Source organism: Falco punctatus (assembly GCF_963210335.1).
Source record: "Falco punctatus genome assembly, chromosome: 7".
In the NCBI taxonomy this organism is placed as follows: Eukaryota; Metazoa; Chordata; class Aves; order Falconiformes; family Falconidae; genus Falco; species Falco punctatus.
This window is the reverse complement of record NC_137587.1, coordinates 26,444,411-26,464,852: the sequence shown is the minus strand read 5'-3', so window position 1 is coordinate 26,464,852 and position 20,442 is coordinate 26,444,411. Positions and strand designations below refer to the sequence as shown.

The 20,442-nt window shown below is 35.5% G+C and overlaps 1 protein-coding gene across 19 annotated transcripts in view; it reads left to right on the top strand.

The window, feature by feature from the left end:
* Positions 1 to 20,442, top strand: part of LRRC4C (leucine rich repeat containing 4C) — a 548,895-nt gene that overhangs the window by 283,523 nt on the left and 244,930 nt on the right. The window lies entirely within an intron of this gene.

Genomic DNA, 20,442 nt, shown 5'->3' with positions numbered 1-20,442 from the left:
TTTGTATGTTTAATAAAGGGAGCATGGCATGTAGCCATATTGGTGTGATTGTTGTGACTTGGCCGACTCTCCACGGGGGACCCTCTTCGAATGGGTAATGATCTTTTGTGGCCAGAACCAGCTTTAAGGTAATTTTTAGGTCTCAGGTTGTGTCTATGTTACCAAGATAGACACAGAGTTGTGTCTTGGAAGTGCAGGGTCTTCAGAATCTGGAGATCAACTGAATTAGCTGCAGATAGTGTGTTTTGCATTTTTTGCAGGAATATCTGCAGCGAAGTACTTTCAGCTATGGAAACCCATTACAAGAGAACTTAGGAAGCAAAACCAGACTGTTTTGTTTAACTGTGGATGTTTGGCACTGATGAATCAAAAGCTGGTGCTGCAGGCATATTCTGATGGTATTTCAGAGAAAGAGCTACAATTTAGCAAAATACTTCTGGGTTTCGGTCTGTTAGTTTAACTTTAAATAAAATAGATGCATGTATCACTATTTTAAAATATATTTAAAAGTCAATTAAACACACTTTAATATTCTATTATTAACATGCTACTATTATTAACACTACCAAATAGTCATTCTCTAAGACAGCAGCATCACCTGCTAGTCCTTTAAAAAATGGAATCATTTCATGTATTGCAAAAGTGCAAGATCCTTAAGACAGAATCATGATATCTGTTTAAAATGATGGATCTTAGCTCAGCAATGGTGTATGGACTGTGGTATAAACTTCTACCATATTTAATACCAGTGAGATGGATTCACAAGCACAGTTCTTATGTACAATAGAAAATGTTTGTCAGACTGAACTTCAAAAAGGAGTAATAGCTATTTGCAACAGGTGAGGCAATGTTAGAAAATAAGAATGTAATTACTTACACATGATTTGGCAAAGCTGTGAAAAGCAGCACATGCTGCTACATAAAATGATGCATTTTTTATTTTAAAAGGGTGTCTATTGTGCCAGTAACTAACCATGTAATTCTCTAGTCTACATCATGAAGGACTAGAACAGCAACTCAAGTTAGTGAAGCTGCAAAAGGCCAAGAAAAAAATGTGGGGACAACAAAGAAAAGATGCAAAAGCAATACTAGCTGAAAAATGTGAGGTCTTTTTTTGGTGTGCATATATATGTACCCAAATACAAACTTTTGTATGTATGTATAGAAATGCGCTTGTGTCATGGTCAGGGCTTGTATCTGGGAAACTTAAAATTTCCATTCAGAAGCAGAGATGAAACTTGACAAAATAGTCCTTATCCCTAGCATTGCTAAACTGTTTTCTCAGATTAAGGTTTATTGACATTGGCTTTGGTCTTGCAGTGAACTACAATCTTGATCCAGTGAAGTGTGTAAGGATGTATTCAATTTATACAAATTGTATTAGTTTTATACTGAAATTTAGGTGTGTATGTGAGTGCTTCACTGGATCGGGATAAAAATACTCATTGCTTTGCTGAACTGAGTGTACTGAGGCAAGAAATAATCATTCAGAGGTGTGAAGCAAATATAGGTGTTACAGCTGTATGGTAGGGTCCTGTGTAAATATAATTCAGTCTGATACTTGGCTCATATTATTGGGATATTTTTGATATTTGGGTCTTGCAGCTCTGGAATTCCTCTGCCACTTTCAGTTATTGTTTTGAGTAGTTCTGTTAGCAGACAAGAGGTAAAGTAGGTGATTTCTTTGCAGCTTAAGGTAGATGAGAGAATGGCAGGGTTTTTTTATGAAGTATGAATAAACGTCTCCATGCACCTTACCCCCCCTACACCCACACACTGCTTTAGGAGAAGAGGTAGTTGTTCAGGCCACGCTGACTTAAGCAGATGTGACAAAATGTAACAGTAGAAAGGTGATGCGTGGCTAAAAGCAAGTCTGCCAAAAGCATAATTAAGGTAAATGGAAGCCTAAATTAATGAAACTCATTGAGAAGCTGATGCAGGAAGAAAATGTGGCTTAAGAATAATTATTTGAAAGCAAAATCGCCAAGGCTTATTCTGTGAAGTAAAAAACAGTTATGCATTCAATGACAGTTTGAAATTAAAAGAAAGTAAAGGATTGCAAATCAATAACAATAAAAAATGCACTAAGCTAATGGATCCCTTGTTTCAAACGGAAAGTGATAGTTTTGAATTCCAGAGTAAACCCTTAGTGATGGCCCTTTTCATTACCGTACAGCAGCCCTGCCATTTTAGCTTCCACAGCTGTACTCACTCGGCTGTGTGCTGCTTTGATCTATGACTCTATTTGCCATGCCTTTCAGGGATAGGCAAATGGGAACTCATTACTGAAAAACACCCAAGTGATTCGGAAGATAGATTTTCATGTCACCAGCTGATCCCTGAGGCTCAGCATCCACCCTTTGAACAGAAAGTTAAGTAAAACCTGAGAAGATGCTTTCCATGTTGCTCTTTCAAAAGGGACCTTGCTGACTAACTGGTTTAATGGTCCTATCTGTTTACAGGCACTTCTGTGTTTTGCAGTAAAGTAAACGCTTTTCCTTGTAGTGCAGAAATAGCTTGGTGGTTTTCTTAGTCCTGTGTCTTGCTTTTAGCTGTGTGCTATTCCCATACTACTCTGGACCACTGATGATGTGTAGGGAGTTGAAATAATTGGAGCTGAGGCGAATATTCAGGGTGAAATACCACTAGATTATACCATAGGAGAAAATCCTGTAGACAGAGGTGCTTTAGTGTCCCCTTGCCTCCCTGTTTTCCGTAAACACTTCAGTTGTCATTTCCTGTAAGACAGTTCTGATAGTTTCTGATAGTTTTTCCTCTTAATTACTTTTAAAATATCTTAATTAGGGAAACAATCAAGAATACACTTTACATACTGGTATATTCATGCATATGACTTAAGACAACAACTGGGTTGTATGAATAATTAGTTTTGTTTCTCAGGATAAATAAAGGATGATCCAACCAAAAATTACACAAGGGTTCCTGTTTATGGGGGGGTGGGGTGGGGGGGGGGTGGGGTGTGTGGGGTGGGGAGAGAAAAAGAAAGATTTCATTATAAATCAAATCTTATGGCCAAGGCAGCTATTCAATGTAAAAATAGGTAAACAGATAAATTCAATCTAAGCCACTTAACATTAGAGACAGTGGCCTCACTTGTATCCACAGTGATTAAGGTATTCCCTCATATTTTGAGATCTAGGTTCTATTTACCTTTTTTTTTTTTTTTCAGTATCACTTTTCAGAATGATTCCTTAAATTTTGTTTTAAAGTGCTTTAGATATGTCACCTCCTTTTTAATGCTTGTCTTCATATAAACTATATTAATTTTCTAAATGTGCCTCTAAGTACAAAAAGTGATTTTTTATATTTTTTTTTGCAACATTCACCTGAGAGATGAACACCTAAATTCTGTTCCAAGTGAGTAAATTAAAGAGAAAACTATCAAAAAGACTATTGATAAACCATTCTGGAATATGCACTTGCTTTAACTCGGAAAAAAAGTGGATTGAAAGTATATAATTTGAAGAAGTGAAGAAGATCTGGAACTAAGTGAAGGTTAATGTGAATTCATTAAAATTTGTGTTTGGGTTTTTTGGTTTTTGTTTTTTTTTTTAGTGAAGAAATTAGCTAAAAAACCCCACAAATTTAAGATAGCCAAACTGCTATCAGTTTTTCAGAGTAATATTTCTGTGTCTTCAGAAGGAAAAAAACACAGCTGTTAGACAAGTATGGAAAATGTAAGTGGTTTTAAAAGCAGCTCACAAGAAAACTTAAACATAGTCTGTTACACTCTGAAGAATGAGGTAAAGATTTTTAGATTTGTGAACACCCATTTTTTAGTCTTTTTTCTGTGAAAGACTTTGGAAGGTACACAAATATGGTTTTTCTTAGGTAGTTGTGGTTTAAGACCTTACTTTATTCACCTGTTCTGCCACTGTTCCTCCAATGTGCTTCAATATTCTATTGAATTCTACAGGAAGACACTGTAAGGCTTTCTGTGTGACCTTAGTTTACATCACCACAGACTAAAATCCTTGTAGTTCTTTATGCTAAAGCTTTTCTTTGCACTAAAACAGAACAAAACCACTCACCTTGCCTCTATAGCATTTCACACACGATGTGGTAACTGTGAGAGTATTACTGCTGGCTAGTTTGTGCACTAGAAACTTAATTGATGAAGTGAGAAATTTTGCATCTTGGAAAACAATGGATATATTTTAATATTATTGAAAATATTCTTATTTTATTTATATTTTTAACTAGAATAATGTTTTTACAGTGAAAACATGGGGAGAAAAAATGGTTGTGAAAAGACAACAAGTTTGTATTATAAAAATACTAGAAGTCTTTGAAATAAATATTTATATGAGCAATTTTCCAAAGTAGTTATAAAATAATAATCAATTCTATACTCCAAGCAGAATAAATCTTCTGTTTAATATGTGGTAGACAGCTGTTTTGTTATCATGTAAAATACTGGAAGTAATAATCTAACAATTGGTAGAAAGAATGGGAGTCAACTCGATATTGTCTAACTAGCTTACATTCAGGTCATTGGAATTATTTGGATATTTAACTATCACAAAAATTGGTAGGTATTATAAGCCTAATTCCTTAATCCTTGAATTTGAGGTCTAATCTACTGGCTTTGCAATTACTCAAAAAATTCTTAGCTGTAGTTCGGTTTTGAGTTTTAGATTCTTAACGCATCCATTTGTCTTTTCTGAAATAAAATGTCTAAAATGATCTATAACAAGTGCCTTGATCTGCTCAGAATAAATCTGAGGTGCATGTAATGCATCAGTATATGCTGTGGGCCAAGCAGGTGGAAAAAACCTTTGTAGAAATGGACCTGAGAGTCTTGGTGGACACCAAGTTGAACATGAGCAAGCAATATGCCCTTGCCACAAAGGTGGCTGGTGGTATCCTGGACTGCCATTAGACAGTATTGCCAGCAGATTGAAGGAGGTAATCCTTGCATCATACTTAGCACTGATGAAGCTGCACCTGAATGTTGTGCCCAGTTCTGGGCTCCCCAGTACAAGAGAGACATGGCCAGGCTGGAGAGAGTCCAACAAAGGGCAATGAAGATGATGAAGGGACTGGGGCATCTCTCCTGTGAGGAGAAGCTGAGAGAGTTGGGACTGCTTAGCCTGGAGAAGGATTAGGGGAGAATCTTAGTAATATCTATAAATATCTGAAAGGGAGGGTGTAAAGAAGACTGACCCAGACCAGTAGTGCTCAGTGACAGGACCAGAGGCAATGGGCACAAAATGAAACACAAGAGGTTCCCTCTGAACATCAGGAAACACTTTTTCACTGTGAGTGTCACTGGGCACTGGAATAGGTTGCCCAGGGAGATTTTGGAGTCTCCCTCTTTGGAGGGGATCAGAAGCCATCTGGAGATTGTCCTGTACAACCTGCTCTGGGTGGCCCTGCTTAAGCAGGGTGGTTGGACCCAATGATCTCCAGAGGTCCTTTCCAACCTCAGCTGTTCTGCGATTCTGTGATTTTGTAATTTTATATTGTTCTTTTGATGTAGAGATCATCAAATGTCTAATGATGAGTCCCCAGAGAAGTAATTTATCCAAATTTAAGACAGGCGTGCACACACATGACCATGCATGTACACACACATGCGTGTGCTGATATCTTCTGTGTTAAAATATTAGCATAAGTTTGGAATTGTTTAGTGATATGGTTGAACTTTCACCGACGAAATGAGAAGTATTGCCATTGGTTTTAATGAGAGCAGTATTGTGTTGTGTTAGGAGTTTAGCAATACTGTTATGCATACAGGATTAAACAAGGAGAATCAAAACTGGGAACTCAGTGACAAAGTTGAAAGTTGTATTTCTGGTTTAACTGGTGGCATGCTCTGTGACCTGGGGCAAGCTGTTTTAATTATTTGGCCCTTCATTTTCCAATTTGTAGAATCCAGATAATAAAATACATCTACCTTGCAGGGATGTTGTGAGTTTCAATTAGCGTTTGTAAAGTGCTCTGAGCTCCACAGATAAAAGATGCTCTAGCAGTAGGAACTATTATTATTGTTGTATCATTATAATACATGGTAGCTTAGATCTGTGACTTCAATCTTCGTTTATCAAGATACTTATAACTCACTCCTGGCTACCTCTCTTGTGCATTATAACTTTCTTTATATACTGAAGATATATGTCACATTGGTATATAACCATGCTGAATTTATTTCTATATGCACTGTGTATTCCTGAGATAATAGATAATTTTTAAAGCTGCTAGGAATAATTCATGCTCATTGATTGTAGTGATATTATTCTTGAATGATGTTACATTTTTGCCTGTTTTTAAAAAGCATTGTAATGAATTAATTTCCATAATTTTTAAGTTGGGTTCAAATCAAGTGTGGTTTCACATGGCATTATTGCACTTTGTTAAAGTGTATCAGTATGAAAATCATGTGAACCTGTTTTGGTAACTGCATCATTGTGCATCAAACATTAGGACAGTGCTTCACCTTGAAGGGGGAAACTTATTTGCTGCTCGCAGTGTCTAATATATTACCATTATTGTGTCTGAAGTAGAGAAATTAATACTAGCAGGATTTGTTGTGTAGCATTTGTTTGCATGGCTATATCCCTCAGCTAGTAATCAAACACATTTCATAATGCCAAAAGAGTTCTGAAGGGAAAAAGCTATGTAAAGTGATATTAACAATGGGGGATGAGGTGCCAACTGGTTGATGTTCTTGCCTTATGTATCAGAGATCATCTTTAATGGCTGGTATCACAGATCTCTCCATCATGTATAAATCATTAAGTTTCAATAAGCAGTATCTGCAAAATTATTTTTGTGTTCCTATTTGCTCTAAATGCTCTATAGGCCATTATTTTTGGCTAATTCCCTCCTATTTGCAGAGTTGCTGGAGATTTTGAGAAAGGTGAGGAGTCTTATTTTGATCTTTTAATATTGTTTCAGAGACTTGACAATATAAGTGAATGAAAATAGAAAAATAATTTCTGTAAATATACTATTAATATTAATGATATTAATTATAAACTAGTATAAATTGTATCAGTTATTATATTTAATTATATAATGTAAAGTGTTATTAAATATCACATTGATATTTAGATAATTTTTAATAATAAAGTTAATATGTAAATAATACATTTTATTATAAAATCTAGTACAATTTTTAATTGTTTTTCTGCATATATGGTTATCATGTAGTGTATAATGGTCAACCAAAACTGTTACTAGAATATAAGGATTAGTGGATGATGGTCAAGTAACTGCTGTAGAAACTGACAGAGATCTTTAAGATCTTCCTGATTTAAGCTGTGTTTTTAACAACTCTCTGTCCTCCCATCTCTTGGACCACAGGGCAGATTATGCAATTAATCTCAGAAAGAGTTTAATGTAGTTGTATGGCTTTGCATTAAAGCACACTGTAGTGCATTCATACAGCATGTCTAGTTTGCATTGACACAGATGAGCCATGTTATCTACACGTTATTTCTGTTGTGAGGCAGAAACCTGTGATAAGAAAGTTTTTAGGGTGGAAAATAGAAACCTAGACAGCTATAGAGGCTTTTTGCAATTGTTTGACCAAAGCCATAGTTCAAACTCTTCAGATTTAAAATGAAAACTCTAGGTTTATAGGTAGGTACAGCAGCATGTTTAGATCTGGAAATTTAGGTATCTAAACAAATATTTGCGTGGTCAAGATTGGATCCCAAGGTGAATATTTGCAGACTGAAGTGTCTATTTCCAATCTAGATTAATTACTGTACTATTTCACTCGTAAGAGTATGCTTATTCATCAGAAACAGTGGCATTTATACACATGTTGAGCTGGTGATAGTGAGTAAAAGGAGAAAGGCATATTCTTGAACACAAGCATCGCTTCTGCCACAAGCAAACTTTATACCAAGTTTTTCATTAGTACTTCATTTTCTTCTTTTCCATTTAGTGGTTTTACATATTGAAGCCAAAAGAGGTACTTCTATGCAAATTGTATTCATGTTGCCAATTTTATTTAGAATGGATGTTTTGCAACTGTTTTAACCTCAAGCAAAGAAGCTGCCCCAACCAGCTGAATTTAATTGATGTCACAACTGAACAGAAGTGATTCATACCCCAAAATTCTAATGTTTTCATGAACTCAGAAGTACGTAATAAGATAAAGGGTACATTCATGTTGTGCAGAATATTTAATTTGGAACTTAAAGCTTCTACTCACAAAATAAGACATTTAATAATTGACAAATTTTGGTCTTGAGCAGGCTCCCTGTCTACTTGCAGAAACACTGAAACATTTTAACACTCTGTAGTTATATTGTATTTTTCAAGTGATTTTAGAACAGATTTTTTAGTGTATGTGTAAAGAACAGCTTATGAATTCTTTGAGGCAGAAGAAAGTTTGATTAAGGTCTTTTGGAATGTTTAAAACTTGACAGAAATTTTCTTTGCAGAAGACAATTTGTCTTGGATTGAAATTGAGCCAGGGTTCAATCTCTTAAATCTGAATATATCTTTGTACTTTATCAGAACCGGGAAACTCAGAGGTTAACTGGAAAAAAGGTTATTAAGTATTTTTTAAGGTTTTGCTTTTTCTTCTAGCATGGCAAACAGTCTTTAGTACCAAATTTCTTTATTGGCTTTTCTGGTATAGTTTTTAAATTCCTCACCAATCAACGTTGTGTCCTTTGTTATCAAAATACTTGATCTTCCTAAAAAGGAGTTATTTCCCTCTCTCTGTCCTTCTGTCCTTCTTCTACTTTCCTTCTTTTTTTTTTTTTTTTTTTTTTTTCCTTTTTCTTATTCTTTCCTATTAGAAAACATATGGCAAACTGGTGAGTCTCTTTTCAAATACTATGTATGAATAGTTTGGCATAGTTGGCTTCCTGCAGGTTTTTATCAGTGCTTGCTTCGAAGTGAGTATTTTTAGTTGAATGACAACAATAAGATTCCTATTCAACACTGGCTTGTATGTATTGTGTATGTGGCTTGCGCTTTTTTTTTTTTTTCTCTTACCCCCTACCTATATTCAACCAAAAAAGATTCGTTAGCAAGGTATTTGATTGATTTTAAAGCAAATAATATGAAAGACAACTTGTCAAGCTTAGCAGGTTCCTAAAAGTATTTTGTGGTGAATTGCATGTGATAAAACAGAACTATTGAAAGAGTCACAAAGTCCCTTTCATTCAGTAATAATGAAATGGTGTATTTTAGTTACACATTGTCCATCAAGGAAAAGTCACTTTGCTACTGCTAAAGCATTTTTTGATGCACACTGATTGTATTATTTCTTCATAGGGATGTTTTTTGTTGAGACATTATTAAGCAAGAAATGCAGTTTTTATAAGAGGCAAGAGCCTTTGTACAGAGTAAGGCTGCCAGCTTCCTCAAGTCGTGAGAGATAGTGAACTCATGCTCAGGTGTTTCTGGATTTGAGTTCTGCTGAAGGCAGCTAGAAAAGTCACTCTGTTCAAATAGAAAAAAGAGACTTACGAGAAATATGAAGGGAAGAAAGAGAGGAGAACATAAATGGAAGAGATGATACAATGTATGCAAAGTTATTTCATAGAAAGGAGATAAAAGGTTTAAATGAAAAACTAAAGCTTGTAAGATCTTTACATCTGTTAATGTTAGTGAACTACCATTTGGTGGTATAAATGGACAAGTCACATTAAGGATGATGAAACAGGTTTTGAAATAATGAGTGAAATTGTTAGTATAGCTAACTGCTAGTTTATCCTGCTGTTGGCACACAAATTTATACAGGGAGCTGGTCATTACTAAAATGATAATCAAAATCATGAATCATGTATGCTTAATGAGAAATTTCATGTGAGATGCAGGTTTGCATTGCAATGAATCTTCACACTGCAGACAGTTAAGGGAGTAGCCTGCCATCGCCGCATTTGCTTGAGAATATTAGTCAATGAAAGAAATGGCACAGTTCTGAACATGTGGTATGGTCTTGTTTATTGCAATTAAATTCATTGTTATCTTGGAAGGAAGTCCCTGTTTAGAACTGTAGAAAAAGAGCAAAGAACTAAAATCTTTCAGTGGATTCTTTCCTTCTGTTCAGGAAACCTTTGCCTCTCCATCCCACCCTTGTGTAATGTGCTATGTTTTTCTCGTCTTAATGTTATTACGTTGCTGCTAATTATGCCAGCTAGAACTTAAATACTTTTTCCTTCTCATTTATTCCTTTGACTACTTGTTTTGTGTGAAACTCCATGTTGTCATTAATTAATTCCACATATATTTTGCTCCTCTACGTTTCTGAATACTGACAGTTCATTTTGGAGGCCCACACCAAGAAGTGAAAAATAGGACAAACTTCTGTTTTGGAGAGTAGACAAGAAAGCTGTATAGACCCTCACTTTCTTAATCTTTTTATGTGGCCAAAGTACTGCATCTCTCAAAGTAAAAACATTAGATCAAAATTAATCCCATTTTAATTAAATATTTGTGTTACTGGGAAAGCATCAAGTTGCTTTAGCTCACAGAAGCATGGCCATGCTGTTCTTTAAAGAATGCTTTTGTTCACACTCATGGAAACATTCTAATCTTCTTTAGCAGGATATTTTAGCCTCATCCTGGAAAGTGCTGATCTGCCAAAACTCCTAACAATTTTATTGCATTTTGGTAATCTAAGTTCATGTCAAGGTGAAGCTTTTTTGGTGGCGAAATGGCCTTTTTGTAGAGTATGTACATCTAAATCACTCAAGATAAAAAATAAATAGGTCCCTATGCAGTACAGAAATTTCCTTATGGAAGAGTTTTGTCCAGTATTACACGACAGGGACAAGCAAATCTATGTAAAAGACTGTCTCATCCTTTGATTGATGGAATATTTTTGTTTCCATGTTAAAGAGAGGATACCCATTAGAATACAGTCTGGGCCGCCCATTATATAGATATACGGTAACATAATTCTTGCCTCTAGGGCAGAATTACAGGAAATGCCTGAATCCTGACAGAAAGGAAGTAGATTTGCAGTTTCCATATTATGAATGCCAAATGATTTATATAGGCTGAAAAAATGAATCATTTCAGTAAAAATTGTTTTAGAGAATTTTCAAATCATCATGCTGGATGAGGGTCCGTGAAAGTACTAAGTGCTTTAGAATATTTATTTTACTTGTGATTTCTGTGACATTCAGTCTTATGATTGGGGATGCTGCTGATTTTTCTGTTGTTATATTTAATAAAACCTGAAGCCTCCAGGACAAAAATCTTGTATTCCTTAAATATGAGATTAATTTAGTAGTGAGTAAAAATGCTGGCAGTTGTGGTCAATAGTCATTAGCAGCTGACAATGGCATTTCATTAATGCTTCTTTGGGTTTTTTTGTTGTTTGGGGCTGTTTGTTTGTTTGTTTCTGTGTGTTAGTTTTAAATTGTGACCAAAGGCCACTTAGATGAATTGGGTGTATTTCTGTCATTTGTAGAATTGGTCAAACTCCTGTGAAGATTTCTATGTATCAGTATTTTAGGTTATAATTCCAAGTTGGGAAAAAATCTGGATATACTTAACGGTCATATCTGGAATCTCTGTGAAATATTGTTAGATGTTTTCATCTATTTTGATTGAAGTTTTAAATGAGTGTTCAAAATTCAGAAATCATTGTCTAGTTCTTACTTTCTGTTCTAGATATTGTAGAATTACTGATGTTTCATCAGTTGCATTGAGTAGGAGTTATCAGATTATGTTTTCCTAATGTTCACTGCTCTCAACCAGCCCCCATCCCAAGATGTTGCTTTCACAACTGCTTTTACTACTTAGCTGACAATAATGAGGATGATTCCAGGAAAGGAAGCTTAGTACAATACACTTTACTCTCCAGTAGTGATATTTGCTATGTAAAGTTCAAAGGAGAAGAAAATTACCGTTAAAAATGGTTGAGATAGTTCTCTGAAGATAGGAAAGCAGCAATTGGATTAACTGTCATATTTTCTGTTATCGCTTTTCTGAATATGACAGCACTGTAAAATACTGCCAAGATTTGTTTAGTACCATATAATGTATCTAACAACTGGCCTTCATCTTCTCTTATAACAAGACATGAATTAAGTATGTTTACAGTTGGCAGCAATCCATTTCAGTGCTAGGGTACAGCACTGGAATTATGTGCTTTTCCCCAGCCCTTTCTCTTCTGCCTGTTAAAGAGCATGATGACATTCTCACAATTTAAAAGGTATTATATGGAAGAAAATTCTAAGCCCTTGTCTTCTGACAACAGAAGAGAATTACTGACCATTTAAATAGCCTATGTGTTTTTTCCAAATAAGTGATTCCTATTTGACTTTTCATAATGTTATTTGTTAGTTTCTGTGAAAGTGAAGAACAGCATGCAAAATATGGAGACTCACACTTTTAAAAACTGCTATTAAATTATATGTTTTAGAGTAAGAGCAAACATCCATCTTTGTTCTTCCTTCTCTACAGTGTTTCTCTGGTAATTCAAGCCCAAAGGAAAATAAACAAAGGAGTAGTAGGTAAATGTCTTAGTTTTTACATTGTTATTCTTGGACATTTAATGTTGCACCATTGTGTGGTGTTGGCTCAAATAGTGAAATGCATACTTTAGGTATTTATACTACAACAACTTTAATTAATTAATCTGCCAAAATTCCACTAAAATTTTCATCAAACACAGTCCAGTAAAAAATTGGGATCAAATTATGATGTGATGACTGATTAAGATGTTTGCCACTTGGGGTGTGCCATGGAGAGACTGGTATGATCTGTATCAAGAAAACAGGAAAAGGTCCATTGGGAATAGCATTCCACTCTCTGGATCAGTTTAGACAACTTTTGCTACACACAAAAAAACCCTGCAAACAGGACATGTTCCAATTAAAAGTAGAAAGTAATAATTTATTGACCGTGACACAAAGTGGCTAGAACTAGTAGTCTACTAGGCTAACCACTAATTATACTTCATCAGCCTTGATGAGGCACTTGGTGAGTCCTTGCAGGCCAGACGGGGAAGGGTCAGCGGCTGCTGCTCTTTGGAACAGGATGATCTGTGATGTTCCTGAGTTTCCATGCTCCAGCTCTGGTTTTCCCCTTAGATTTTTACACTTTTTTTCACATCCTTAATTCTTCTCTTGAATCCTCGAGCTGCTAGCAATCCTTTTTTCTTCTGTTTTAGCTCTGTCTGCTGTTTTACCTTTCATGTCTTGCATGGCTTTAGGCCATGTACTTTGCCACAGCTCTTTCTTGTAATATAGCAGGATTCTAAAAAGTCCTAGCCAATGTTATGCACCTGTGTTGTGTAAAACTAGTGTGGGGTCACAGAAAACTGAACCCTTCTGGAGAGACACAGAGAAGGATTTTTTTACTAAAGCATGTAGGGGCTGACCCACAGCTAAAATGAGTAGTCTTAAATTCCTAGAATCAGAGAATTATTTAAGTTAGAAAAGACTTTTTGAGATCAAATTCAACTATTCATCCAGGACTGCCAAGTCCATCAATAAACTGTGTCCCTAAGCACCATATCTACACGTTTTTTAGATACCTCCAGGAATGGTGATTGCACCACCTCCCTGGGCAGCCTTTTCCAACCCTTGACCACCCTTTCAGGGAAGAAATTTTTCCTAATATCCAATCTAAACCTCCCCTGGCATAACTTGAGGCTGTTTTCCCTTGACCTGTTGCTAGTTATCTGGGAGAAGAGACCTACACCAACATCTTGGTTCCATTAAGTCAATACTAGTATTACTGTTGAACTAAGGAGACCTAAAATTTCTTCTTAAGACAGCAATTATTCTCCTTAGCTGCATTTTAAGTTAGTAATGGTAATTTTATTTTGACATGTTCTAATAAGTAATGCTGCTTCTTCAAAGAAGATGTGGTGCAGATCTTTTTTAAAAATATGTACATTTTGTCACTCATTTGACCAGGAAAGAAGGTGACTTTATCTCAAGAACTAACCTAATTTATAGACAGAGGTTTCCACAAACATTTTAGATTCTTGAAGAGTCAGAGGAAAGTGGCATAGATATAAACTTAGGTTAGAGTAAAAATGGATTGGTACATTCATAAACTGAGGTTTGAAGTAGCTTTGACTAGGGTGAAACATAAGGATCCTGTTTTGCATCTTTCCTTTCTGATTTCCAGAACACTGTAATAGATGCAGTGCTAGGGTTGCCAAATGGATCAGTCTTTTCCTTGTCTTTCATTTTCAACTCTACACATCTCATCCATTGAATATTTCTTCAAAATTTCTGATGATACCCTTCCTATCTTTCTCAACTTTGAATTGGTATCAGGGATTGAAAGAAGAGGTTGAAGATGTCAGAGGATTGGGAAATTAACAACGGAGTTTTTAGAAGGATGCAAAACTTTTTCAGTCTGTCATCCAGCCATGACCTGCTTGTCACATTGTAATGCCCTTTCTTCTAATGTGTGGGAAAAAAAAGGAAAAAAAAAAAAAAAAAAAAAAAAGGTTTTACTTCTGCTTTTGAAATCCATTGAGAAATATTTTCCCCTAAGCTTGTAACAAACAGCTGGCAGGACTCCATGAATCCTTTAACATACAGCAGTGAGTACTCCTCATGAACATTGCATTACTAATGTGCTTGGTCAACACTTTTGCAGAGGACTGATTCAAAGATATACAGAGAAGCAGCAAGGTCTTCAGGGACATTGCTGTACTTTCTGCCAAAAAAAGAACAAAAACATACAAATGTATTTGTTTTGTGCATAATTTCTGCTGCTCGTTTGACTGAACATTTGTAGAAGTGGTGTATGCTGTAGGTATCTCTGCTTTCACTTGTCTTTCCTTTTAATATCTTGATAACTTGGCAACTTCTGAGCTTTAATCCTCTATTATAAACACATGGCTGGACAAGCCCAACCCCAAGACTTATGCCTCGGATGAATATAAGAGTTTAAAGTCATACAATCTACTTTTAAAACAGAACATAAAAATTATACCAGTATCCATGGGTATCTGAATTTTCATCTGTCCAGAAATGGTTAACTGAGTGCAGGAAGAATTGGGGCACAAACAGAAAGCAAAAAAACTTTATAAAAAAAATGCCATAGACTTAGCTGCCTGACCTGAACAAGATCAGATTTCATGTGTGTACTGGAAAGAATAAATGGTGTATTGCCTTGTTTTCTAACTTTAGTAGCTTGTATAAAAGCTCCAGGGTTAGACTTTGAATGAAAGAGAACTGAAATTTCCCTGTTAGTGGCATATGTGATTCAGCAGGTGGTGCTCTTCTCTCTGCTTATTGTTGATGACTCAGATGTTGGGGCTGTGACAAAGACTGTCTCATACAACTTAATTGGACATCTGTGGTTACTTGGTTATGCAGTAGACTATGTCACAACAGCAATGACAGTAAAAATTAAAAGCATGTTTCAGATCAAGCCAAAGTTTACTCTTCTCTATGTGCACACTGCCTCCACCCCTCTTTCTCCTTCCTCTGAAGTGTAAGCATAGACTGGAGACTAAATATTCTCTTTACCCTGTGGCCAAAAGCAGTACTCAGCATCTCTGACTTGAGTAACTATGTTGACAGGTTTCTGTCTCATTCTTAATAATAATTAGTGATACTTCTTATTTCTTCATGTGAGTATCAGGCCTTCTGTTGCTAACAGTTAATAAACAGTTACACACCACCACCCCACAAAAAAGAAAAAAAAAAAAAGAAAAATAAAAGAAATGTGTGTGGGTTTAGAAAAACAGAAAGTGTTACAACTGTGGATAGCAAATGGTACCAATGAAACAGTCTCATACATCTTTTCAAGTAGTCACTCTTCACCTATACCTCCCTTGCAATGTTTTCTTAGTAACAGCCCTTCCAGCACGCTCTTCAGAACCCGGAGCTCAGGAAGGCAGGACACTGCTGGAGTGTCAGCTCTTCCTATACCAGTAATGCATTTCTTTTTAATTCCAAATACTGGTCTATGCTATTAAGTATTCTTTCCATCAGTCCTTTCTCAGACACCTTGACGTTTTCTTGGTCTAATGCATAGGACAGTATGGACTGTTTCATGTAGCTTGTGAAGAGAGAGAAACAATGTCAGAAGAGAAGCCACAGTGCAGAACTACCCATGGGGAGTCAGTGCACTCTTGCTGATGCTCTTTAGAGCACAGTCACATCTGTGCTTGGCATCTGGAGTCCCAAGAAGAATGATGTTGCACTGCCAATTTACAATCTGGAGGTGCCAAACAGGTGCCATTGAGTAAATTGTCTACAAGAATCTTGAGCATTGTCAGATCTCTTTTAAGATTACCAGACTATGCATCAACATATAATATTGACTGAATTTTTTCTGTGGCCAAGTGTAACTTCAAATGCAAACACATGGCAGAATTAGGTTAATAAGTTAATAACATTCTGTTCTTATGTCTTTTTCACTTATACTTCAGAGTGTCTACCACTGTGAAAACAATAGCTGCTTCTGCTCTTCAGCAGCTAGAAGTAAGCAAGACATCACAGGCTTGTCTGTCAGTGTAATACAGACTTTTAGATGTAAACCTATATTGTCTGTAGGCATATGAACATCAGGCTTATATGGCTTATATGGACATCATTGTTACAGGAAGACTGAAAGGGTATGAGGTATATGAGTCTAGGCTGAATTTTGATTTAAATAATGTACAATGAATATAGGTTGCAAAAATGTTTTAACATTAAATGAATCCTGGTTTTGGTACAGTGGTCACCAAAGTGTGAACTCTTGCCAGCAAATAATTAGAGATTCAATTTTTATTATGTAGGGACACTCTGCTGTATTGTTTGCATTCATATATCTGCTGAAAGTTTTTGATTTTTAGTAACTATTGCATGTTTCTACTTTTAATCATAAGGTACTTTTGTTTTGCATCTACTTAAAACATTATCATGTTTCCATTAATGTTTCTTTTATTTGAGACTGAATGCTTAAAAAAAGGGGGAAAAGGTAAGTAGTTCTTTAAGATTGTTCTTTTTATTTTGTATGGTATGTGATATTAATGCCCTACAGGAAATAATAAAAGAACTTTATTATAATACTGTGGTTCAGAAAGGAAGCGTGACAGCCATACATTACTGTTAATTGAATTTAATGAGCTACTTAGCATCATGCAAGTGAGTCTTTGAAATAGAAGCTATTCAATTTAGATAATTTGGATTATAATTAAATAATTTCACATTTACCACAGTGGCAAGTTTAATCCTAATCAGAGCTTTTTACAGAAAGGTGTTGCTATATATCTTTGCATCTATATAGATGTACACTTTTGAAAAACTTCTATTAATCAAAGTTTAATCTTGAAATACTTAAATATTGCAGTATTTGCTCTAGAGAAATTTTAGTTTTGCACTTTCTGGTTGTGAGATAACGAAAAGTTATTGTCTTCAAAATATTTTTATGTCCACAGTTTTAACAGACTGATACTATATAATTTGTCTATTGTAATATTTTGACTTTTGTACAGTTGCAAAAGAGGGAAAGCTTCAGTCTCCATTGTTAAAATCAAAGAAAACTTGTAAGTCTTTGTTACATTATCTGACTGAAATGAAGTTGGGCTTGAACTTGCTTTCACTGCTATTATTTTCTTATGCTCCTTTTAATCTCACTGAAATTAATACAGTTTTGAACAACAGTCTCATATTTACTTAATAGTGAGTAAGAAGTTGCTCACTTGTTAAGTTATCAGTATAGGTGATAGCTTAGTGGAACTAACACTGAAAAAATACATATGCTGGTATTTAAGTCTTCTTCCCTCTGGTTACAAAATTTACATAATCAGTTTCTTTTTCTTTCAGTATGCTTTCCAAAATCTTACAATATGTTTTCCCCCATTTTTGGAGTATTAAGTACCTAATAGCAATTACTTGACTGACTTGGTTTTGTGATCTCAGTTGAGAAACAAAAGATTTGTCTTTTTGACATGACTGCTAATTTATGTTTCTAGAATCTGAGGTATCTCGCTTCAGCACGAGGACTGGCCTCTCTTCTTTCCATAGGTTCAAGTTGCCCCTAATTTCTTTGAAAGTCAGGTACTTATCAACCTGCAAAAAAGGCCATAGATGACTCAAGGCTGTAGGCATCATCCTGTAAAATTGAGAAGTCTTTTACCTTTAACAATAGTCTCTCCAAGTGGGTGGTAGTGAGAAAGAGCTTGTAGTACAGCTACTTATACTGTTCCTGCTCTGTGGATGAAGAGAGAACTTAAGTCTCCAGGGCTGTCAATCCAGCAAGAAAATCAGATATTTTTACAATTATTATTTTAGCTCTGTGAGTCATTCTGTGATACATAAAGATATGTGCAATAAATAGATAATGGTTAGATCCAGCCATAGTGTTTAAGTGTGATACTGGAGATGCGCTTGTTATGCTTTTTTGTGTTTCTGTCATTTTGTAGCAATATTTCTAGGTATGTAAAAGCAGTGATTCAAGCTTAGGTAATAACAATTTAAATTCCGCTCGTTATCTTAGTATTTAAAAAAACAAAGAAAATATAGCAAAAGTGTGTGATTGTCAGTTCAGACACACACACTCATGTCTCAGTCCCTTGATTTAGTTCTACTAAGTGTATCTGATCTGATACCTCAAAATAAGCCCTGCAACAGAACTGATAACCCATAATTCTGCATGGAAACAGAACTTGTGAAGATCTACAATTCTCCATAATTCTAGTAGTGGTTTGTTTGCTGCACAGAAAAGAATGTTGATTATCCTTGATTTAGCCTTAATGAACACAGATGTATTTAGTCATGTAGTTATTCAGCATTTAGATATCTAGCCACATTATTTTACTCAGTGATATCCTCAGCGTTGATGCTGAGAATTGAAAATGTTAAACACATATGAGTATACTCAGTAGTATGTGGAAAATTTTATTGGTTGGTTGAGGGTACCTCCCCCCCAGTGGAATGTGTTAAAGAGTGATAAGGGAGAATAAAACATACCCAATGCATCTTTCTTACTGTTTACCACCTTGTGTCTATTTCTTGACATCAGAAAATTGTACCTCTCAAACGTTCTTCATGTGCTCTTGAGATCACGTAGAAGTTTTCCACATACTTTGTAAAAAGTTTTAAAGCTATTGCACATCAGGAATATATGAATACCTACAGATGAACTAAAATCTGAGTGTATACAAAGAGCAATCAGAGGTATTTAGATTTTAGATTTGGATTCCTCTGCAGATTTAGGAGATTAAGGTGATTTTAGGAATATGACTGCATGCCAGTATTACTCCATTGAGTTTAACAATTGATTCTACAAAATGCAAGGAGAAGCAAAATCAAGCATTTTTAAAATACGAATTTTAACATCCATTTACCATCCTCATCATGTTATTATTTCTCTTCCTTTGCTATATTGAAAAAAATACAAAGTTCTTCCTAATGGAATTTTTCTTCCTTCTCCCTATAATTTTTTGAAGTTTTCATAATAGGCCTAGGACAACTGGTTAGTAATTGAAAAGTTGAAAGCATACAGACCTGGCATGCCCTGTGCCACTGTATGTGGCAGGCATCAATATGACAAAACTAATACTCCAAATTGGTACTATCATAAGTCCCTAAGGGAACCGGTGTTTAGTCAGGAGAAGAGGAGACTCGGGGAGGGTGTTATTACTCTCTAAAACTACCTGGAAGAAGGTTGTAAACAGGTGGGGGTAGGCCTCTTTATTGTCTGTTCTCCCAGACAACTAGCAACAGGACAAGAGAAAACAGCCTCAAGTTACGCCAGGGGAGGTTTAGTTTGGATATTAGGAAAAATTTCTTCCCTGAAAGTGTGGTCAAGGATTGGAACAGGCTGCCCAGGGAGGTGGTGGTAATCACCATCCCTGGAGGTATTTAAAAAACACTAGGCGGTGTGTTTAGGGACATGGTTTAGTGATGGACTTGGCAGTCCTGGATTAACAGTTGGACTTGATGATCTCAAAGGTCGCTTCCAACCTAAATGATTTTATGATTCTATGAGCTGATTCTCTGAGCTGACTCAGTAGGCTGAGTAAGTTTTGAATATGGAATTGGTCTGACTTCTACTTCACGCTGCAGAGAAGCCTTATGAAAGGCAACATGCATGGTTATTTCATATGTTATTCTGAAAGCAGGAGTTTAAGACTTGCTTCCAATTTGAGGTTAACACAGTAAAAGCCCATCAAAAGAATGAGCATAGTACTGCTAGTGAAGAGGACTAAGAGTTACTTACCATGGAAAGATATCTGATTTTAATAGTATCATGAATATGTGCATTAGAACGTAAATAGAAGTATGTAATAAGAGTGAATATTTTAAACAGTGCTAGGGAAATGGAACAAATTAATGGTTAAGCTATTCCACTGGTGTTCATAACATCCTCTTTCTTTTTGATGATCTCTATACTTGAGTTTGTCAAATGGGTAAGAAGAACATACTTGACAGCTGACATCCTTTCTTTTCCCCAGTTCTTGCTATCTTTTTCTTTAGGAGGAAAAATAAACATGTAATTATATTTTGTCATTTGAATATCAAGAATTCTTAT